Here is a 6,000-nt window from a genome sequence, read left to right on the forward strand (position 1 = left end):
TCTTTTGTGGAATTCCAGCATCTTCATCAGGGTTAGGAAGGATACTGTGGCTATGGTGAGTTCTCCAGGGTTTCGTACATTGAATTTCCAGTCTCGCTGAAGCCTTAATATGTGGTACCAAAGGTTCAGAGTACTACGAAATTGAAAGTGCAGCTGTTAAGGTCACTTTGCTGTTGGCATTGCTTTGCCACCTTTTGCTGCCATTTGTGTTTAACGTTGTGGCTTAGTGGCTCTTTCGAAGCTTGAAGGCTTTCAGTCGGGCGAGTTTGGAAGCCATATCTTTGAGGGCTGCAAGAGATCAGATATCTGGTTTGCATGGTCCTTTGAAAGCCTCAAACTTCGATACAAAAAGCTAAGAGCAAGATGAACCATAACATTTTGCCTTCTTAAGGTTCATCTCCATTAAGTAGACTCTGCACCTTCTCCAAGTCCCCTGAGAATCAAACAATTTCAATGTGCTAATGACTTAATGTCTTTTTGCTGGTCACTTCCAAAGTTCCTACACTTTTCGGAACAGTTCCCATAGTGTCAGGCCACACTTAGTGGCTGGAGACAGACGTCTCACCACTTTCTTAGCAAGGGGTCAAGCGCCACTGGCCTGCTGATTCTTCTTCCAAAATGCCTTTAGTCCTCTACATCCTGGGAACTTCTAAGTGGCCAACCTTAGTGATGGGAGAATGATTTTCAGCTCTGGAGTGTCAAACTGAATCAAGATTTCCTTCAGTCTTTCCCCCATTGGCACAAGCATGCGTTCCGCAGTCTCCTCTGGCAGGAGCACCACATCAGTGAATTGTTTAGCACATACACATATACCTGTTGAATTCCATTGCTGTCTCCACCTAGGTTTTGCAGGACTGCTTAAATTTTCTAGCAGGAATTATTACAGGAAGTGTCATTCCTGGGTTTTCAAACATGGAGATGGGGAGTGTCATTCCAACCTAGCAGTGTGGGTTCACTTGGCCTGCTAATTAATAAGCCTATTCTAATCAAGTACCACCCGCTCTCCATCAGAGTAAAACCAATTGAACTGCCCATCTTTCTATTGTTCCCACTTGGAGCGAGGAGCACGTTTGCCTATGGGAAGGCCTGCTTCAGAGGCATTGATTGACATACAGGCACATGCATCAAGCTAGGATTTTGCGAGTCCTTAATTGCGATTATTAAGGAATCGTAATTAAGGACTCGAATAAGCCTATGCATGTAGGAATCGCTATGAAAATATCGATTCCTAAGCAATCCTTAACTGCGACTCGCAAATTGCGAGTTGCAATTAAGGAATGGCTTCCTATTCATTCCTATGGTAGGCCCATAGGAATTAATGAGAGATTGCATGCGCAGTTTGCGAGTACCAATATGTTCTCGCAAATTGCGCCTGCAATTTCAAGGGTGCAAGGGTGTCCAAAGGACACCCTGTTGCGCCCCTGAAATTGCTCTGTGCACACATGTTGTGCACACACATGCCCCAAGGGCATGTGTGTGTGTAACCTACAACTTTAGTGCATTTTTCAAAGTTTTTGCATATTACCATCAAGTTCAACTTCATGGTAATTTGCACCCCCTAGTAGCGAAATCGCTATTTTAAAGTGGTTCTTGCATTGCATTTAAGGAATCGCAAAAGGCGATTCCTTAAATGCAATCGCAATTTGAGAAATCGCAAATAATTGCAAATCCTCAAAATGCGAGTGCCTTGAAACTTGATGCATCGCAAATGCCCTTTTTGGGGGCACACACGGCCGATTTTTGTGAATCGCACTGTTTGCGCTCGCAAAAACGGTTGATGCATGTACCTGCAAGTCCTTTCTTTGACAACTGAATTAGAAGAAAAAGAGGAACGTATGCATGTATCTAACAATATTTGTACAGCATGAACCTAGCTGGGAAGCAACAGAGTTCCAGTCTATGTTTGTGAGAGCTGCCCCCAACTTCCCTTTCACCACAAAACTACCTTTCAAGCCTCGGACGGTGCTTCCTAGCATTGTCTGCTTCTGTAATTATATGTCATGGTCTGATTGATTGCCCACATCATTATGAGCAGAGCCAAAGCCTCTTTTGTCCGCAAGAAGAGCACTTATTACAGTATTTGACACCTTTCGGTCAGAACTCTGGCCGAGACAAAATCTAATTGCTATCACTGCAGAAGGTTTTAGGCCTGGTTCCTCTGCTTTCTATGCCACTTGAATAAAGGCAAATTTTAACAGCCTTCAAAGAAAATATTTTCTACATTCTGAGCTTACCATTGAATTAGATTTTCACTGATTTGTAAAATGTTGCAGGAATTAAGGGACATACTTACTAATGTTTCACACAATGCATGGCAGACAAAGTTGCTGGGCAGCAATGCATGAAATCGAGAGAGCAGAAATGCACAATATCTACTAGGATATGGCATACTTCTGCTCCCTCCTAGCACTGACCCACTGGGTGCTGCCTAGTGCCAATGCAGACACCCTTATGCCACCCTGCAAGGGTGCCAGTGTAACGGGTAGGAGGGTTTTTGAACAGGAAGGTGTACCTTCCTGCACAAAAACAATCCAAAGAGGCATTTTCTGTTTTCCACATGGATGCAGAATGCATCACGCATTGAAAGAGGAAATAACGAGGAGAAAAAGCATTTGTCCTTGTTACACCTTTTTCTGAGAAGTGTACAGATTTGACTCAATCACAAGTTTCCAAACCTTTCTGAATATTAAATTGTGTCAGCTATCCATAATTATTGATGATTGTTACTTTGTAAGCCTGACAGCATCACACATCCAGCCACTCCAGCATAATTCCTGCAAAAATCTTTGATGATACCTCAAGATATCGACCAATAACTGAACACAGTGTCAGGAAGCATGGATGGATCCCTGGCTTCACATCCAAGAATCAGCAAGTGCAAGGGAAGCGATGATCCAAATCCGATGTTCAGGAGTCCATCTCAGGAAGGAATAGTTGACGGCTATGTAGAGTGTCAGTGCTGTCTGGGGAGAGGATTTGTGTATGAGGAACACACAACATAATAGCGCCTCAATGACAAACTACATTTCCCAGAATGCCCTGAACTCTAACGCATTTATGAGACATGGCAGCCCTTTCGATTTATGGGTATAACTTTCTTCATGGCCATGGACTCTTTGGTTGGCAATCATGAGATTCTTTAACTGCATCCATGATTTCTTTTGTACAGAACTGTTGATGTTGGTTGGAATTGTTTAAAGAATATGGGAAATATAAACAAGTGTTCTGAAAGTCGAACTGAACATTTAAATTTGAACTTTGCCAGACTGAAGGTTTACTATTATCAATTAAAGTTATCCTGTGATGGAACTAGAAAGATTCTTAAGTCAGAACTGTTGTAAAAATGTTATGCATTTATGATTACTGCCTAAGATGGCCACCAACCATGGTCATGATTCATTTAGGTACTCTTTTTTCAAGGCGCTTGGGAGGTGTCTTTATACCTTGTTGATTGCCTTAGTGGAAATTATTGGCACTAAATCATCTAGGCACTTTGAGAATATATTGATGAAACCTGCTGACTGCATTTGCGATACTTTAGAGCAGGCTTCTTCAACCAGCAGCTTGTAGGTCTTCAGCTACCTATAAGTAGTTCTCCTGTATGCATCCCAGGTTTACAAATTGGAAGACATTGCTTGATTGAATTATTATATGTATAGAGTAACTCCTCTCATGGAAAAACAGTTTTTTTATTTTTTGGGGTGTATGCAAAAATACCTTACCTCCCTCTGCCTCTATTCATCCCTGAACCCTAACAAAGCTTTACCCCTTTACATTTACCCATCCCCTTAACCCTAAAATCACCCTTTAACTCCTTTACCCACATCTTAACCCTAAATTCGCCCTTACCCTCCTTAACTTTTTCTCACCCCTTAACTCTCAAATTACCCTTACCCTCCTTTATCTACATCCGCATCTAAACCCTAAAATGACCCTTAACCCCTTTACCTCTATCCACGCCTGAACCACAAAATCACCCTTTCCCTCTTTACTCCACCACCCCTAAACCCTCAAATAACCCTTGCCACCTTTACCTCTACGGACCCGATAACCCTAAAAAAACCTACCTACAGAGTAAAGGCATGTTGAGTAAAGGTACATGCACAGTAAAGGCTCGGAAATAAAGTCTGTGCAGACTAAAACTGGAGAGTAAATGTTGCATACCTTGGTGCACATTTAATTTGGTCCTCAGATAACTAATTTATGGGTCTCCAAGTGGCCCACCATCTATAATCAATTGAGTATTTGATGGCCGTGACCTGCAATTGTGGAACATTCCACCTTCAGGTAGTGGCCATGGCCCTCTCACCTTAATATTGGAAGAAAAGGTAGCTGGACTGGGATTAATATAGACAACCTCTAAAATGGCCTTGAATAAAGGCACTGTCTGTTGAAAATGCTTTTGACAGCCTCATGTCAGGTATTGTATCAATGGATTACATCCCTCTGGACAGTGTCAGAGAAGATTTTGGGTTGTTTAGTAATAATCCAAGTTCATAAAGGGTCCTGAGTAGAAATGATAATTTGCAAGATACCTCTACCATCCCATTAGGAATTACAGTGGGCCATCTGCAGAACACATTTGTTACTACGGGGTGGGTAATGTTGACAAAGACTCAAAGGACTGTATTCAGAGATACAGGCAGTCTTTAATACTGATAGCCATGGATGCCTTAGTAATTGGACTAATTGACTGGGAACCTTCTCAGCAAGAACATGTGCCTTGCATCTTCACTGAATGTAGCCAGTTGTTGGAATGAACTTCTTCCAGCACCTTAGCCAAAGTCAGTAGCATAAACATCTTCTAGTAGAGAAGCTGGTTCTAGTTGTAGAAGTACCATAATGGAACAAGTCCGCATGCCTTCATATTAATTAAATTAAATTGGGTAATGGTACTCATGCCCCATTCAGATGTTTGGAAGAGCTCTTTGTCCCATAAGAGAAGGAGCCATGCCACATACACTGGAACATCGTGGTATCCTTGGGAGTCCTGTATTTTCAGTCCAGAAACCTGGAGATTGTGATCTGAGTGAGAGACTTCTTCATTAGATTTGAGCCTGCTTGAGAATTTGGGCGCCATCTCACGCAAAGGGTTTAGTGAGTGAGCAAAGTCAGCCACCAACGAACAATTGTCCCCAATCTCGCATAGCCTATCTCAGTTGCTGGTATTTCAAGCAATTTTGCCTATCATGAAAAACATCTGATTGTTGGATGCCTTTGATAGCAAGATCATGTTTTCATGTATATAGCTAGATAAGCCAAACCCTGTTTGAAGAGCTAAGAAGATCCATCATCTAGCATACGCATAGGAATAGGATGTCCTGCTAGATAGAATTTAAGAAATAAGGAAGGGGCAAAGGCCTGCAACTAGCATGATCAGTACCAAGCACACTAAAGTGTTTGCACCATGGCCACTTGCAGCAGAAAGACCAGTGCCGCTTCAGGCTGTGGTGCGATGGGTGCTGGTACCAGCTGATGCTGGAGAGTACATGAACGAGAAGGAACCGTGCTCCCTGTTTCATTGACTCGCACTCAAAATGTCCTAGAAGGATTCTGAGACCAAGATGGAAGACATATGGTGATTTAAACACTGTTTTTGGCTAGATCATTCATGCCTCAATTAGTTATGCTATGAATATTCCTGTGAGTTTTCCTCATAATGTGAGCGGGTGTCCATGCAGCCAACCATTCTTGAGTATGGTACATTAACTGGTGACCGCTGTACCAATGAAGCATGGTACAGATGAACTAGGGAACTACAGACCATGTAGTCTTTAGTCAGAGAATTTGGAACTGAGGCAATAGAATAGTCCCACACATGCCTGTCTAGAGGGGTGGCCTTGAAAGATGCTCAATCCCCTATGCAGCTCCTAGTGCTACAGGCCACATATGTTGGCTTCAAGACTCTGAGCACTTTACCACTGCTAACCAGTGCTAAAGTGCATGTGCTCTCACCTCTAAACATGGTGATATTGGCTCATACCCAATTGGCATATTTAA

Source organism: Triturus cristatus, chromosome 9 (genome assembly GCF_964204655.1).
Source record: "Triturus cristatus chromosome 9, aTriCri1.1, whole genome shotgun sequence".
Taxonomy (NCBI): Eukaryota; Metazoa; Chordata; class Amphibia; order Caudata; family Salamandridae; genus Triturus; species Triturus cristatus.